General features: G+C 47.9%; 1 protein-coding gene across 2 annotated transcripts in view; it reads left to right on the forward strand.

The window, feature by feature from the left end:
• Positions 1 to 10,268: 10,268 nt before the first annotated feature.
• The window catches only part of LOC121445535 (sodium-dependent neutral amino acid transporter SLC6A17-like), a 49,602-nt gene continuing 41,746 nt past the window's right edge, over positions 10,269 to 18,124 (forward strand). The window contains exon 1 of one of the 2 annotated variants that reach the window (XM_041647682.1): positions 10,269 to 10,406. The gene's annotated coding sequence lies outside the window, so the exon portion shown is untranslated. Of the gene's footprint in view, positions 10,407 to 10,600; positions 10,866 to 18,124 lie in introns of those variants that run through there. The other variant, XM_041647757.1, reaches the window with a different exon arrangement.

Here is an 18,124-nt window from a genome sequence, read left to right on the forward strand (position 1 = left end):
TAGGGAGTGCTACTATTAGGAGGTGTGGCTTTGTTGGAGTAGGTGTGGTCTTCCAGCAGGGGCAGTAAGGCACTGTAGGGTGGACTTTGAGGTCTCATAAATAGTCAAGCCATGCCCAGTGCCTCGGTCTACTTATTGTAGCCTTCTGATCAAGATGTAGCCAGCACCATGTCTGCCTGCACACTGCCATACTTCCCACCATGATTATGGACTGGACTGCTGAACTGTAAGTAGCCACCTCAATTAAATGTTTTACTTTATAAGAGTTGCCATTGTCGTGGTGTCTCTTCATAGCCATAGATATCCTAAGACATCCCTCTTGTGCCTGTGAATGCACTCGTGTGTGGTGTATGTGTACGTGGTACATACACATGTGTACATGCTGATACACTCATACAGAATCAGAGGAAAAGGTTGAGTGTACTATTGTACCAGTCTTTTTTTCTATTTCTTTGAGATAGGGCATCTCGCTGAGAGCTAAGCTAAGGGCCAACACAGTCCAGCAGTAATCTTCTGGTCCCCATGCCCACGGTTCTGGGCTTACAGGCATATATAGCTTTACATTGTTGCTAAGGATTTGAACTCAGGATCTCCTGCTTATGTAGCAAGATCTCATACCCCCAGTGGGCTATCTCCCTATTTCCTAAGTAGAAGGTGCTAGGCCTGACATGTCCCATTTCTATATTAGAGAACTAAATTCATCTTCGAGCTTTTCCCCCTGCTTGTTCCTTAAGCCGAGAAATGTAAATGACCTCACTGGACCCACACCTGCCTGTGAGATCAAGGACAAAGCTGCTGTGGAAGAATCCGTTTGTATACTGTAAAGATTTGTCACTCAAATTGGTTTAATAAAAAGATGACTGGCCAGTAGCCAGGCAGGAAGTATAGATGGGACAATCCAACTAAGGATGCTGGGATGAAGAAGGACAGAGTCAGAGGAGATGCCAGCAGATGCAGAGGAAACAGGACATGTAAAAAATGAGGTAACAAGCCAGGAGCTGCATGGTAGAACTTAGATAAGAAATATGGATTAGTTTAAAATGTAAGAGTTAGCTACTAATAAGCCTGAGCTGTCGGCTGAACATTTACAATGAATATTAAGTCTCCATGTCTTTTATTTGGGAACTGGTGGGCAAGAAAGAAAAGTCCACTTACACAAAGTAAATTCCTTATTGCCCTCATTTGTGCTTACTCCTATAGACACCTAGGAGGGTTTGTTCTACCCCTGCCTTCCCCTGAAAACCATAATTCTGCTAATAAGGCTCAACCTTCAGTAGCTATGTGCTGTGGTTTGCATCTGGAATATCCCTCCATCCCGTAGCCTAAGAGTTAAAAGCCTGGTCCCCAGCTTAGCACTACTGGAAAGTGATAGAAATTATGAGATGGAATCTAATTGAAGAATTCCAGGTCATTTGGGTGTGCCCTTGGAGGGATCTTTGAAACCCTACCTATCCTACCCCCACCAGCATGAGGTACATGATTCTACTCTGCCACATTTTCCTGTCTGGATGTCATACCACAGGCACAAGACAATGAGGCCAATGGACCATGGGCTAGAACCTCTCTACAACTGAGCTGCAATAGAGGCTTTGTCTCGACAAATGGATTATCTCACATATTTGTTATGCTGACAGTCAGGTGACTTGGCACTGTTTTATCAGCCATTTCACACTGTTATCTCTTTCTTTATCTCAATGTAAGTTTAAGACTCTAGGTTTCCGTGTTTATTGTCACGATCCAGGCTGCTGCCGGCTGATATGGGCAGGGAGGAATCTTTTGCAGTGGTATCGATGACTGCAGACTCATAATTGAGAATAAGAGGTGTTCTTTCCCTGTCCCTCCCCCAAAGAAAAAATAGTCCAGACATGAAGCTATTAAAGAGAGTCCTTAAAAATGGTGATAAAGATGCAGAAGTGTAGCTCTTCACAGTTGATGGCTTCCGGTGGGGATCAAGGGTGGGTAGGAGGACTCTGTTCTCTTTAAGGGGATGGGAGTTTGACCATGCTCCAGGGAGTATATGGGTAACACAAGCTGTACTTGCTTTTTCTTTCTTGGGGGTGGGGTGGGGGTGCAAGGACTGGAGAGTGGAACACACTGGGAAGCAAGTGTGTTCAGGGTGCATTGTATTAAATTTCCAAATAATTAATAAAACATGATGTTATGTGTGTGTGTGTGTGTGTGTGTGTGTGTGAGACAGAGAGAAATAAATAAACCATTTCTTGCCCCTCCCCAAAGATTCTAGGTTTCTATTTTCTATAATCTTAGAAATAATCTCATTATTGAAAATTTCAGAGCGTGGTGGTGGCACTATGGGAATAACTTACACATCTTTGCTTGGGAGGTGGGGCCAAGTTCCCTTAAGAAATACCAGGATTTCTTAGAGGAAATCTCAATGTCTGTTTCTAGGTTCTACCTTAAAGAGAAGAAAAAAGAAAAGCCTCTAGGAGTGTTTTTTTTCTTTTTGTATAAATAATGAAATATTTATTTATATTAGCACTACTGGGAAGTGATAGAAATTATGAGATGGGATCTAATTGAAATTAGAATGCAATATGAATGAAAATAAATCAATTAGATTTCTTCTAAAACACAGTACTCAGACCAAGAATTGACTGGAATACCCCTGCCCCGACCACTGGGTGTTAACAAATACCCTGTTTCTTGCAATGGAAGCATTGCTTTCCTTGATCTAGGTGAAGTTCAGCACTCTCTTCTCACCACACAGGCTGCTTTGGGACGTTTACTAGGTTCTGGCCTATTACAGATGGAAGCACCCCAACCACCTCCCAGGTGTTCTTGACTGGTGCATCAGCCATTCCTCTGAGATATGCCAGAAACTAAGCGCCTTGCATGGCAGAGAGATGTTCCCCAAGTGTCGTTGATTTGCACTTGAAACCCAGAGCGCACTATGTGACAACAGGAGGAGGTAAGCGCTGAGCCATAGGAAGACCTGCCATCCCCAAGGCTGGTCCAAGCGGCCATGTGAGGAGGAGCAGCTGCCACTCTGCGCTGTCTCGGCTCATGGAAGTCCCCTCCCCTTTTGGTGGTGGTGTCATCTTGTGGAGGCTGAGCTCTCTCCCCTCTCAGAGCTCCATTCCGTGTACACAGGGTCACAGGAAGAAGAGCACCCCCCATTTCTAGACCCTACCATGTCCTCCCTACATCACCATCCCCGTTTCCATCTCATCTCTGTTGCTGAAGCTGCAGCACCTCACACGGATGGAAGCCTCACCAGGCACCCACTGCTGTTAGAAATGTATTGTCACATCTTTAAATACCTCATCACGGTGTGACAAAGTCTACAGAGGGAATGTACCCACCTGAGAGGCTGGCATTATTCTTCTGCACAGTCAGAAGGGTGTGGAGGATTCTGTTGGGTGAGTGGACAGGAAGCACGGGGAGAGGAGGAGGGGCTGCCACGGATTCCTGGCAGAGGGGGCAGATGGGCCGAAGCTTGAGCCAGGAAAGCGTGGGAAGAGTGGGGAGAGCAGAGAGAAGGCTGATGGAGCTAGTGGGCTGCAGGGAAGTCAGGGAGGGAGGAGTGGCAGATGAAGCTGGAGACAAGCAAGGGCCTCACGGCACCACAGGCTTGAGAAGGGCACCAGAACATTGCACTTCTGAAAAGATTTCTCTTGTAGTCAGGTGTGGTGGCTCACACCTTTAATCCCAGTGCTCAGGATCTCTGAGTTTGAGGCCAACCTGGTCTACATAGTGAGTTCTAGGACAGCCAGGGCTACACAGAGAAACCGTATCTTGGAAAACCATTTAAAAATTCCTCTTGTATGTGGCAAAGGGATGAACCTGGTATTTGAGTCAGGAGATTCTGAGGGTCCAGGTGACTAGTGAGTATAGTTTGAACTAAGATTGTGACAATACAATTAGAGAGAAGTGACCAGACACTCACTGCCTTTAGGATCTAAGACCTCCAGGATTTAATGCTGCCTATCATGAAGAGATAAGAAGGAGGGGCTTGCAAAGTGATGGCTGGTTTTCTGTGAGGGAGACTTGGAGGTGGAATGGAAAGAAAAATGTTGACTGTTTTGCAGGCTGGGTCTCTGGATAAGGAGGTGACTCTGAGACCTGTCTGGACCGGTGGAGTGAGTGAGTGAGTGTGCAGGGCACAGGAGACTCTGGAATGAAGATGGCAGCAGGAGAGAGGGTGGTTTAGGAGAACGATCTTGAGGGACAAAGGGGCAGGGATCTGGGAAGCCCAATATATAAAGGTCAGCAGAAGAACTACAGGGATGACCAGAGGCCAGAGGGAGATAAAGACAGGGACATAAAGAAGGAGAGAAGTCCAAGGAAGTACTATAGAGGATAATAACGGGAGGACTGGGGAACTGTCCTGCAGATTCAGTGAATCAGAGGTCATTGCTGACATCCATCTTGACGTCATGAGAGTGCAGGGTGGGTTAAGAAGTGAAGGGGAGAGGAGAAAATGGAAACAGAGCATTTGGAAGAAGAAAGTTGGGGCGACTTATAAAGGAGATATCTGAACATGCTTCAAAGCCACTGAGAAAGCCCCAGAATCTAGGGTGGTCAATGTCTGAGGCTGTTAAGAAGGTGTGGGCCAAGGGACCCAGGGGCTAAGTAGGACCTGGATTCTGACAGTAGGAGAGGCTCCCCTGCTCTCGCAGGGACTGGAGGGAGGAAGTGCAGATACTTGGGGGTGCAGGCAAGGCTGACCCACAGTCCTGGGTGAGAGTCAAGGAACCTCTGAGAGACCGAGGAGGTAATGGGTAGACAAGAAGGAAGGTTGAGAGAATAGAAAATTGAGGTGGCCTTGACTGGAGAGAGGAGGGATGGCTCATAAAGCCACACAGAGGCGCTGGGAAATGAGAAGGCCATTCAAGGCTGGTGATGAAATCAGGAGATGGGTCTTTTTTTAAATATTTACTTATTATGTATACAATATTCTGTCTGTGTGTATGCCTGCAGGCCAGAAGAGGGCATTAGAGATGGTTGTGAGCCACCACGTGGTTGCTGGGAATTGAACTCAGGACCTTTGGAAGGGCAGGCAATGCTCTTAACCTCTGAGCCATCTCTCCAGCCCAGGAGATGGGTTCTTACTGGAACTTCTTTTCCCAGAGAAGTTTGCATAAAGAAACCAAGTACTAATTTCACTCAAGATTAGGGCTGTCGTCAGGTGGAAGTGATACAGGGCCTTCGTACCTGATAGATATGCTGTTCTCAGTATGCCTCAAATCCAGAGTCTCTTCACCTTTGCTCCCAAATCTCCTCTTCCTAGGTCATCTTAGTGACAATACAGTCACCCAATAACAGTCATTTATCAAGGGTATGTGATATCAGATCATTTAAAATAATGTGGCCATCACATGTGACCATCACAACCACATAAAACATGGATTTTCTTGCAGTGTGTACCTGCTTTACAAATGTGGAAACTGAGGCTCATTAGGTTATAGATCTTACTCAAGGTATATAAGTAATGGCAGTCTAGATTAAAAACTTAGGTTCACCAGACTCAAAAGTTCTTTTCCTATCTCTACACCAACTCTATAGCCCTCCACCCAGAACCATCTACATGTGAGGCTTCCCTTCCTCTCACCCCTCTCAACACATGAGGGTCACACCGAACTTGTTCACCCCATCACAGCTCTTGGGCTCCTGCTTTCTCCTTTCCTGCACCTCCATCCTGCAGGTTTCCTGGCTAAGTGCACCAGGATGTAAGTTCCATAAGGGCAGGGATCATGATGGGACTTGTCTGTTATGTCCGCAGGACCATAACAGTTTCCAGCAAACAGTAGGCTTGCTAAATACTTGTTGACTAATAGAACCATCGATTGGGAGAGATTATTCTCAATGGGCATCTTGCATTTCCATGTGTCTTGTGGGCAGAGGCACGGATGACCTCTTGTTCCAATCTAGTTCAGTGGATCTTTGCACAGTGAATTTGTTGAAGTACGGAGCGGCGGGCTGTGTCCCGCCACCCGGCTAGCTTTACCCGAAATAATTACACGGAAACTGTATTCTTTTAAACACTGCCTGACCCATTAGTTTCAGTTTCTTATTGGCTAGCTTTTACATATTGATCTAACCCATTTCTATTAATCTGTGTAGCCCACGAGCTCCCTTACCAGGAATGATCTTAACCTGCTTCTGTCTGGAGTGGGAGAATCATGGCGACTCACTGACGCAGCTTCTTTCTCCCAGCATTCTGTTCTGTTTACTCCACCCACCTATGTTTTAACCTATGAGGGCCAAGCAGTTTCTTTATTGCTTAACCAAGGAAATCAACAGATTGATATATGACACTCCCCCATCACTTCCCCTTTTTCTGTTTAAACAAAAAAAGGAAGGCTTTAACTTTAACATAGCAAAATTACATATAGTAAAACAGTTATCAAGCAAGAATTACAGTTACAATATTTATATCTATTTTATCTTTTATCATAACTAAGGAAAACTATAACTATCTATTCATTTTTCAACTCCATCAAAGACTCCAGAAGGATATAATACTACCTAGGTAAACAAGAAATAAGAAAACTCTAGAAATGACAGAGACATCTTGCTGCCTGGACAGTCACCCAAAGTTCTTTTGTACCGTTGGGGCATCCATCTTCAGCCTTCAGGCCCATAGTATCCAGCAGACATTTCCATGAAGCAGGAAATTTCAAAGACAGTTCAGTCACTATCTGCTGTGTCCTGCAGAATGTCTCGCAGACTCTTTCATGAGTCAAGAACCCCAAAAGACCGTCTCACCTTTAGGCAAGTTCAGCAGTCCTCTCTCTGTGGGTTCTCTGTGTCCATTTTATGCAACAGTCCAGGCAAGAGCAGTTTCTTGCCCAAATGGCTATCAAACTCCATAACGAGCCTCTTCAATGCCCCTCTTCCTCTTGAAGTAGCTGGGGCTGTCAGGAGCAGACATGTCTCATTGTCATGAAAAACCCTAAGTTATTAAAATATCTGCAGCCTTTGAGAGATATGAAGAATGCCTATCTGAAATATATCTCTATATATCTAGAAAATCTAAGTAACATGACTACAAATTTGACTATTATTTATGATTATCCATCAACAACCTATATTTCCTATTATACATTACATTTTAAATGAACTACACAATCACAATACCTTAATCAAGATCAGAAATACATATACATATAACAAAATTGACTGTAAAATCCACACCAATGCAAATTACTCATACCTATATCATTTCCCCCTTTAAATGTAAAAGAACATTTACAAACAATATTTTGGGAACATGGGCGCAGTTTTTTCTCTCCAAACTGCTTCCTGCTGAATGGGGGCGTCGTTAATTAGGTCTTTCATGGTATAACCTGTGTGCTAGTTTCATCTCAGTTGGCAGTTGAGCGAAGCAATTTTTTGAAGATGTTCACAACAACCTTTCAGGAGGGCGTGGTCTATCATACCAAATTGTAATAGAAGAAATCCACAGGGTCTGGTCCTCTGTGAAAACAAAAGAAGACCCTTTCCAAAGTATCATATCCTTAGACCCAAATTTTGAAATCGTAATACCTTTATATCCATTCTGGTTTAGCTTGGCAGCCCATGTAATGAAATGTCTGTCTGTACTTAGCTCCTTTACAGTCAAAAATTTTAAAGAAAACACAATGTACATAATCCAGACTCTCTGTGAATTTTCCATTTTTACGTGGCTTATTTTTTTTTATTTTTTTTAATCTCTTAACTATCTGTACTCTGTCTCTTTAAAGACTTTACCCTTTTTTAAAGACATTTACTTTATTTTCTATATTCTTATTTTTCTCTCTCTCAAGCCTATGTACATTCATCCAACACTGTGATCCATTGAGGTCTGTTATGTCTGAATCTGTTTTATTGTGAATCTGTAATATTTTTACTATCCAGGAGCATTTCTTAAAATGTTAAGCACTTCTTAAAAACTTAAGTTGCACCATGTACAGGTAATACGGTACCACCTGTGTCCTGCCCAGTCTAAACCTTAACTGTGCTGTTATTATGGTAATTACGGTAGTTCCTGCCAACCAGCACAGTTCAGCAAGGAGCAGCCACTCCTGCCTCAGATCCATTTGGTGCCCCTGAGCTGTGCACAGTTCCAGGCACACAGCAAGTCCTCATTGGAGCCGCACTCAGCAGTTTAATTTTGAGACTGAGCATGCAGCACAGAAACTCTTTTTATCCAAGTTACAACCAAATCTGACACGCAGAGCACTGCGCAGTCTGAAAACACGTCTCTTCCACCATGCTCTTCCGCCTGCCTAAGCCTGATTCTGCCATCTGCCCAGGTGCAGGCGGGGAGCGCTGAGAGCACTCTCCTTCCGATCCCAAGCGGGAACACAAACATCCAGTCCCATAAAATCCATTGAAATGCTTTAAAGCCAGAGTTTGCACTGGCGGCACAGTCCCAAGAAGCCGCACTTTAAAATGACGCAGCTTTTTTTTCTGCTGCTGTTGCCGAATCAGGAAATCTCTCTACAGCACGCCACCAACAAAAAGCAAAAATCTGTGTTAAAGTCTCTCTCCCTTATTTTTAAGCCTTCTCAGGTTTTTAAGTGGATTTAGCCCCACGTTGGGCGCCACTCTGTTGAAGTACGGAGCGGCGGGCTGTGTCCCGCCACCCGGCTAGCTTTACCCGAAATAATTACACGGAAACTGTATTCTTTTAAACACTGCCTGACCCATTAGTTTCAGTTTCTTATTGGCTAGCTTTTACATATTGATCTAACCCATTTCTATTAATCTGTGTAGCCCACGAGCTCCCTTACCAGGAATGATCTTAACCTGCTTCTGTCTGGAGTGGGAGAATCATGGCGACTCACTGACGCAGCTTCTTTCTCCCAGCATTCTGTTCTGTTTACTCCACCCACCTATGTTTTAACCTATGAGGGCCAAGCAGTTTCTTTATTGCTTAACCAAGGAAATCAACAGATTGATATATGACACTCCCCCATCATGAATTGCCTCAGAAAACAAAGATAGTGCAGGGTAGTTTTATTTGCTGTCCTTTATGATAAAAATTCTATCAGTGCAAATCACCAGCGGGTTTTCTTGTAGTCTATTATAAAACATTAGGCTTCGCTAAACTTGAAACTCCTTCCATAGGACTTGTGGATTAGGAGAAGCTGACGTGAGTATGAAGCGTGTTCTATTTGCTGTGTCCCAAGTAATAAAAGTCCATTGTCTCTAGCCCTGGAGTTCTTTGTCTTCTGCCAGCGTCCAGAAGACTGTGTCAGGACAACTGGTTAGATTGTAAGTGGAGAATCTCAGTTCCTTCCGAGTTCTTGCTTCTGGTCTTTATCAACTTTAGCTGGGATAATTAAGACAATGCCACCTTCTCCATCCCTCCCAAACAGGTACCTGCCTGTGATATGCCAAAGACTCCCCAAACAGCACTTCCAGCCAGTCAGATCCTGTCCCCATGACTACCTTCACCTCTCCTCACCCTCCAGCCCTGCTCCAGCTCAGCAACCACCTGTCTGCACACATTCTTCGCTCATGTGTTTGCCCTGGTCACACTGTTCCCTCTACATTGGTTGCCCTTTCCCCTTTCGTCTATACCTTATTTAAGGCCAGCATACTTCAACAACTTTTTGGTACCCAGTCACAATATCCCTCTCTCTCATCGCCCCCACTCCACTCGTTTGTCAGGGTTCTGGGAAACTGTATTGTGCAGGGGTTGGTCTTGGTAGGATGGTGGACTGAGAGGCGACATTCGCATGGGATGCAAAGAATAACCACCGAGTAGAATTGAAATCCTGAAAGAGGGTCAAGAAGAGGTGAGTATGTAAAGACAGGTGAGGTCCCAGGCTCAGGTAGGCCTATGGCCATGGGGGCCCATTTTCCCGAGGGTAGATGCTCTAAGAAGAGCATTGAGGTCTTAAGAGGTGGCTCCTGGCAACCCTTCTGCTCCCTGTCCACCCCTCTGCTTGTGTCGGCCATCAGAGCCTCGCTCACAGACCAGGAGCCTCGCATTGACGCGGGCCCGCGCGTGAGTCAAGCCTGCATCACGGCGCCCCGCCGCCAGGGTGGCCTTTCGGAAAGCGAGGGAACAGTGCGCGCCGCGCTCCGCCCAGCTCCGTTCCGCTCCGCAGAGCCAGTGCGGACAGGGCGCGGGGAGGGCGGCAGTCTGTCGGGGCCTTCGCAGCCACGCGCTCCCTCCGCCGCGGCATCTGCGCCCCGGGGTGGCTCCCCAGAGCCCCGAGCGAGCGAAGAGCGGGAGCAGGGTTGGGACTGACGGCAAGGGAGGGAACGAGGAGCCAGCTGAGCCGCGTGCGCCGGCGCGCGCAGCTCCGGGTCCCCCCAGCCCCGGACCGGGCCTGTCGCCGCCTGACTCCAGTTGCCCTCGGGAAGGACGGTGCACCTACGACCCGTCGGGGACCACGGTCACTCGGCGGTAATCCAGGGGCCGAATCTACGCGACGGTCCACGCGGGACAGGTGAGTCGCCGTCTGATTCCCGTCTGGCGTACCCAGGCCAGCCACGGCAACTTTGCCTGCTGCGGCCCCGCCCCAGCCTGGAAGGCCGGAGGCCCCTGGTGCGTGGCGGCGCTCCACCCGGTCCGCCCGACCCAGCGCTGGCGCGGGGGCTCCTCCTGGCGCTCCAGCCGCCGTTGCCTGGCGACAGAGCCCCGGGGCGGCGATGATCTGGCGCGGCAAGGGTGCTCAGCAGCTCCTGCACAGGTTGGACTTGGGCTTCAGCTTCTGGAGCTCAGGATGCCCCAGAACTCCGGAGGTAACAGGACAGCTGCAGAGGCGAGCACCAGCGGAGGACCAGCGAGGCCAGCTCGGTGGGTCCTTGTGCCTGGAGTGCGCCCAAGGCGCAGCTCCACCAGGAGGCTCCGGAGCAGCTGGGGACCCCAGCCCCAGCCACTTGGTCTCGGGCCCGTGACCTTGACGGTAACATTGGCTAGAGAAGCAGTATTTTCATGCCGAGATAAATATTTCATTTCCAGTTCCGGGGCTGCTCCTCAGTGAATTCGGAGTTAGAATGGAAGAGCTCCTTCCTCCCCCGAGGAAAGCGCATCTGGGGACCTATGGATAGAGATAGGAGGCGTGCACTGGGGGCCACAGTCTAGAGGGGCCTGCTGTCGGGAGAGAGGCTTCCGCCACATTTATACCTGTGCAGACGGTGCTCTGAAGGGATGTTCTCAGTATGCCAAGGCTGCTCCCCCAGGGGCGCGGCCGCCTTGGAAGGAAGCCCAGTGCTTCAGCTATCTCTTCAGCTCTGTCACAGGTTCAGGTTCAGAAGTTCTGAGGCTACTCGGACCCAGTTGCTGTCAAGTGGACTTTATTCTTTGAAAATTTTCCTCCGTCCCTCTTCCCACCCTCCCTTCCTCGGTTCCCAACCCCGTCCCTCCTCCCTTCTCTTTCTCTGTCTTTTTCTCCCACCCTTTCGCTCCCCCTCTTTAGAAATAGTTTAATGGGCCATATGAATAAGGAGATTTTAAAGTAGAGCCACTTTGGAAGGCAGTTTAGCTGTGAAGAAGAGGCAAGCTGGGTTGGGTTGGGTTGGAGATATGGGGATGAAGAAGAAAGATCGCCATTGCCACTGTTAACAAGAACTTCCGGGGACTGGGAAAATCCTGGAATGGCTCTATAGTATCTGTCAAACTTTGGTGGGTTTCAAACTGTGTGGAGCATAAGCATCTTGTGCCTTCTGCGCTTCTCGCGTTGTATCCTATCCAGTAAAGTAGATCCATCTCCTGGAAGGAAGGACTTTCAGGTCACACCTGGCTGCCCTTGGCTACGGACAAGGCCATCAGAGGTTGTAGCTCCTGTGGTGCCTTCTTCTCTAATGGAGCAGCTGTGGCCAAGTAGGTGGTTGAGTTGAATAGAGGATTTCTGCAGCTTAGCCTTCAGTGACTCAGTGCAGGAGGTGAATCGTGCCCACCAGCTGATCGGAGTTTGCTTAGCCTGAGTCACACAGAGTCGTGTGTCAGCTGTTTGTGGGATCAGTGCAGTTCTTTAGCAGCTCTCGTGAGGGGACTGGCCTGAGCACCAAGTGATTTAGGGGTGGGTGAATCTTCAGAGTAGATCTCAGTTTGCCTGCTGTTAACATGGGCCTGCTGAACTCTGTCCCCATGGGGATGGCCAGCAGGGTCAGGCTGCAGAGGAGTCACTGTGTTTGTTGTCACGGTCTGGCCAGTCCCTGCATCACGGAACATCTGTTTCCACAGTTGTTAAGGAGGATGCTGTTGGTACCATTTTACCCAGTCTCACTCTGTGACCGGTGCTAGACATAGCAGCTGCTGCCAGATATTGGGTTCCCACCTCTTCCGCTGTGGATCTCAACCAGAGATGATTTCCCCTTCTCGATGCTGTGCTCCTGAGCGTGTGTGTGTGTGTGTGTGTGTGTGTGTGTGTGCATATGAAGGTGGCCAGATCCTGTATGATTGAACCCACAGCTCAGCTTGAAGTGAACCTGTTTTTAAGTCCCCCCCTGGATGCGAAAGCTAGGATGAGAACCAGGCTATTGTGAGATAAGTAATGTGACCGTTTATTTACAACAGCTCCTAGATGGCTCCAACAGAGAGACCTGGACTCACTGGTATTGTTTATGACTGTGGCCTGTCCCCAAGCTGGGGTACCTGCTGAGTAGATTTCAGGGGTTCTTTCTCCTTGAATGGGTCTTGCCATCTCCCTACTCACCTGTCCTATCTATAACAGATCTGGAAGCTTCAAAAGAAATGCTCAGAGCTGATGTTGGCCTTTTCCTATAAAGGAAGGAGAAGAATGGGTCTCCTACTTTTCTGAAGGATTCTGGACTTCTTGTCCTCCCCTTATAAAGGGTCTAGATCTAAGGCTGACCTAAGATGCATTCACTTAAAAAGTCAGGATTTTCTCAAGGTAACAAGAAAAAATGGGAGCTGACTCGTGGAACTACAGTTGGCTACTGGAAGAGAGAGAGAGTTGACATTGTCTGTCCACTCTGAAGTCAATGCCTTCCCTATTTTGTCTGGACACCTATTCCATGACCAATAGAAACAGACACGAGGACTCCAGAGCAGCATCCTCCTGCTTGGTGCTCTCCCGCCCCTCGGGCTCTCCTGTCCAATTCTGCTGCAGTAGGACGATTCATCATTAATCCGTCTAAAACCGCTAAGATAAGCAGCAGAAGAGTTTTAAAAAGAAGGAGGATTGGACGCTTCCCTTCCCCCCACAGACAAAGTCTAACTTATCACTGACTCCCAGGCTACGCTGCAAGAAATCTTGACAGCCAAACATCCGAGAACCAGGGTGGGAAACGAAACAAAATCCTTGCACCTCAGCCCTTGTGCCAGCCTCCTCTGAGGAGCATTCTAGGCTGCTCGAGGTCGGAAGCACAATCCTGAATTGCTGGTACGCTATCCCAGGCACAGTGAGGCAGTGCTCTGAGAGAAATGCCCCCTGCATCCCAGGCCCTTCTGGTACCTCTCCTCCTCTTCCCTCTCTCCATTCCTCCCACCCCTACCTTTTCCCACCCAGATAGTGTCTCAGGTAGCTCACCCTGTAGCTGAGAATGACCTTGAACTCCTGACCCTTCTGCCTCCCAAGTGCTAGGATTGTAAGTGTGTGGTACCACATGCAAGATTTTAGCAGGGGAAAAACGCAGCTCTGGACTGCAGCACTTCGTGCCGTGGCTGGCATGCACAGTGAATACCCAGCTTTTTATTGAGGCCTCTGTGCTGTGCTGAGTACTTACAGGCCATCTCCTTCAATCATCCCCACGGTCCCATGAGATGGATATTGCTATCTGTAGTTTATAGATGTGGATTTTGAGGTTCAGAGAGGTTAACTAATTTGCTCAAGGTCATTCAGATTAGTGAGTGGCAACCTGAGACTTGGCACTTGCTTCTGTCAGACGTCAAATTCCAGGCTCTTAACCACTTTGTGATGTGTTTCCAACAGCAAGTTCTTAATAAGTGTGGCCAACAGCGTAGGCATTTATCAAAATGAAGCTTTATTAAAATCTGTGGGCTCTGATCTTCAAATTAGTACCCAAGGGAAAGAAGAGTCCGATTTCTGCCAGCAGGAAACTGGTATAAAATGACCACACCCATATTGCCAAGGTTTAAGGGCTATGACATTTGGTTCCAGGAGAGTCAGAGTTCAGAAAAAGACCTTAGGCTCTATCTAGGTGCTTTCTGTGCTGGTCCTGTCTTTCTCTTCCTGACTTGACAGCTCCAGATTTCACTCCCTTGAAGTTTGTCTACTCAGGGCTTGTGCCTGGAGCCAGGAAAAATGAGGTGGAGCAGGTTGGACGCTGCCCTGAGAATCTCTGCATCCGCAGAATCAAGGACAGCCGGGTGCTGCTGGGAGCTCTGGTGTGTCAGGTTTCCCTGCTGGACAGTGTGTGCCAGGGATTTACAGTCTCTGATGAGGCCCAGACCCCAGAGCCAAGCTGCTGGCACAGCACGGTCGGTTATTTACCGTAGTTGCTGGCAGGGGCTGGTGAAGAGGGTCTGCTTGCTTCCTGGTCTTACATTCCATGGAGGCTCGCCTCTTCTTAGGCCTCTACCCCTGTTTCCTGGGCTGTTCTAGGACGACTGGCATGTGGCTCCTCTTGTCTGTCTGTCTTTCCCACACTGTCCTAGCCTGCCTCCCACCCCCAGACCACCAGAGAGAGATCTCGAAGGGGAAGTTTCTGTAAATAAGGAAGGATAACTGAAATGTAAGCATGAATGGTACCCTGCCCCAGCAGACAGAAGTTATCCAGAAACCTTTGCTTCAGGGGCAGCCATTTCGTGGTAATGCAATCTGCTGATACTTGTTCTTTCTCTCCTCTTTTCATGAGTAGTTTTCTTTTTTTAATACCAAGGTATTCATCGATGTGCAAATTCAGCTATTTAAAAACACATAACTAAATATCACTGTGCACAGGAAGCTCCTATGTGAGAACATACTCAGAGGCTGTATGAATTATTACTGAGTCATGAAGGAATTCTTATCTCAGAACCAGGTAGGTTTTGTTGGAGAATGGTTCTGGGTCCAGTGAGTCTTAGGCTGCCTCTGTCCACAACTTGGAGTTGAGGTGTAAAGACCCCTTTCTTCTTTAGTTCTTATGGGGTGGGAGTGAGACCTACTAAGGGCCAGAGGAACCCCAGATCTAAGCCCTGGCAGGACGCTTTCGAGCTTACCCAGCAGGTCGCCTCACCCCACTCCGTCATTTATACTTATTGGTTTAGCTAGAATTTCTTATGTGCCACTAATTTGCCACCTATTCTTTTGTTCACAAATAGACTTCACTGGTCCATTCTCCCAAAACCCTGCCAATTATATTTTTCTCTCTGCGACTGGAGACCCCTGTGGTTTAATGGCCCGCAGGGGCTGTAAGCAGAGCAGAAGGGGCTATTCACAAAAGATGTGACTGTCACCCAGTAGGGTGGTCCCAGCAGGTGCTGCCAGATGGGAAGCCAGTGAGGATGTAGACTACCTCTTCTTGTGGAATCTAAGGGAAGGGGGGCTGGGGTGTTTTCCTGCTGAGCTGTTGGGCTGGTTCCCAGAATGGCTGGTGGGCGCTGTCCACGGTCCTGCCACACCCGGAAGCCAGCTGCCTACTGGTAATCTGGGACTTCCTTTAACAGCCAGGAAGACTCTGCTTGACCTCTCGACCCAAGAGTCGTATGCTGTTAGTTTCAGAGAAGGACCCAAGGGAGTAAGGAAGCTCTTGACCTCAGGGAGAGGCCATGGTCCATCAAGTTGTTCCACTTGGCCTGTGGCGGTGCCCCGTTCTGCACGGCCGCAGGACACACTACAGGTCTTCCCAATCAGTGCTAGAGGGTGCCTGTGATCCAGAAACCACGATGCCCATCTCTCTGGAAATCGCTTGGGGATGACCCAGGGTTGTGAAGCCTCCTTCATTTTCTGCAATGTTGCAGACCAGTATTAATCTTTCTGGGTACCACTATTTGTAAACAGTTGGGAAACACCAGCACATGAGAAGGAGTCTTCACTACAGAGCTTGGTAGGTCGCCATTTAAAGCTCAGCTCTTGCACTTAATGGCTGGGTAACGGTGTACACGATGGTTAGTGTTTCTCTGCCTCAGAATCTTCTTCTATCAAACAATGGTGGTGCTTTCCTCGTCATTGCGAGCATAGTAGGTCTTTGCTGTGCCTTGTCCCCTGGAAGGAACAGTTTCTTGCCCAGCTGTCCACCAAGCTGCACAGAGAGCTAAGGAAAGAGATCAGACTCTTCTTGTTCCCAGGAAGAAGACGCCATGTGGGGACTGTAATTAAGGGTTTCTGATTACTATTGCTTCAAGTGCTCTTCAGAACTCTGCTGGCTAACTCAGGTAATTGGACACTCTGATCCTTCTGTGTGTCTTTGAAACCAGAGAAAATAACGAGTTTAAGAAAATCCAGGTCAGAAGATTCGGACAGATACGAGGAGACCCATCTGCCACCATCCTGAGTCCCCATGGGTAGGAAAAGAAGAGATCAAGGCCTTCAGCTAGTCACTTTTGTTTTCATGTCTAATTTTAACCTTTTTCGTTCTTAAATTTGGTGTACACATGGACCTCATGTCTGGGGCCTGGAGTTTCCTTCACCAACCTGGCTTCCTGTTTTCCTCTCTTCAAAAGTTACGCCTCTTGCAATAGCTTGGTCCGGGTTATACCATCTTTCGTCTACCTTCCCAGTTTCTCCAGTTGTTGAGTTACAATCAGCTATTGGTCCTTCTGAAAACATTCATGTCAGATCCTATCTCAACTCACGAGTCTCTGAGATCTTTCTTCCAGCCTCAAAGAAAGCACAGATTGTTTCCCGTGACTGTGGGTCCTGCCTGCTCCAGACAGTCTCTATCTTCCTGCCTCAGCCCCTCCCAACTTCCCTTACTCAGGGTGCTCTGGTCATAAACGTTTCTGTTGCTTACATTTGCCAAACACCCTGGTCCTATCTCAGAGCCTCTGTGCCTGCTGGTTCCTCTCTCCTGAATGCATTCCCAGGATATCAGAATGGCTCATTCTCTCTCTGTTTAGGCCCTTGTGTTATCCTATCCGAGTGTGCTGACTTAACGCCTCTGTAGCTCATAGCATCCCTGCCCCAACTCTATTTTCTCATACTTTGCATTATGTATCATGTATTTATTTGCCTCCCAGCATGAGAATATAAATCTCACAGAGCAGGAACATAATTTCCTCTGTTCTCTGCTGTCCTAGAACAGGGCCTGACACACAGTGTATATTTATTGAAAGAAATAAAGGAAACAAAGAAAATGAAAAAAAAATTAAGAATGTATTTTCAGTAGTGCCTCTAACTTACAGAACTCTGGGCTCCACTCCTCCAGCCCAAGAGGACAGTGGGAAGTCATTTTAGTAATGAGAACTTGCATGTCCCCTGCAGCTCACCATGTCTGTGGGTCCCTGTGCAGCTCACCATGTCTGTGGGTCCCTGTGCAGCTCACCATGTCTGTGGGCCCCCGGTGTGCTGTTCCACATTTATTTCAGGGCATCATAGGATCGCAGGTGTATGTTCCTGTGGATTGAGCCAAATTCCTACATTTTCTGTACTAAAGGAGGCAGCTGGTATTGGCTTTTGGAGGGTGGGGGCTCAAATGACCACAGTCCTTATATTTTTATACACATGAATCAGTTTTCATCCCCTACCTTTCCAGGTCCAGAAGGTGGGATCAAAAGAGGCTACATACTTTCCCAGAGGTTCACTGGCAGATGGCAGAGCAGGACACATAGCAAACTTGCCTGCCTCTAAACCCCATGTCTTCCTATGATGGCAGCCGGGCTGGAGTCAGACCCTGGAGTCAGCCTATGGCCGTGCAGATCCAGTGGCCTCCGCTTTCTGACCATGCACTAGTTGCCCTATTCCATCAGCTCCAAAATGCATGTTTATGCTCACTGATACATCTTAAAAACAGTCCGTAATGTGTAATCAATGTCCATTTCAAAATGGCATCTGATGTGTGACAGGGGTGACCTACTTCCCTTGGCCCGAGATCAAAGACTCTTGAGCTCTGTGAAACATAGGCCGTTCCTCATAACCTGCCCTTCTTCACTGCCAAACGTGAACTCCGGTGGCATTTTCCTGTTAGAATTATGGAGGGATTAAGGGGGACAGTGAGTGAAGGGTGTTAGCACCGTGGCTGGCACAGCGGTGGAACTGAAGCCATGTGACCTGTGTGCTGCACATCGCTATGGCTACACCATGCTGTGTTTCCAGAAGCC

Source organism: Microtus oregoni, unplaced genomic scaffold, assembly GCF_018167655.1.
Source record: "Microtus oregoni isolate MIOR12 unplaced genomic scaffold, Mior012 000000F_ref0000247, whole genome shotgun sequence".
Lineage (NCBI taxonomy): Eukaryota > Metazoa > Chordata > Mammalia > Rodentia > Cricetidae > Microtus > Microtus oregoni.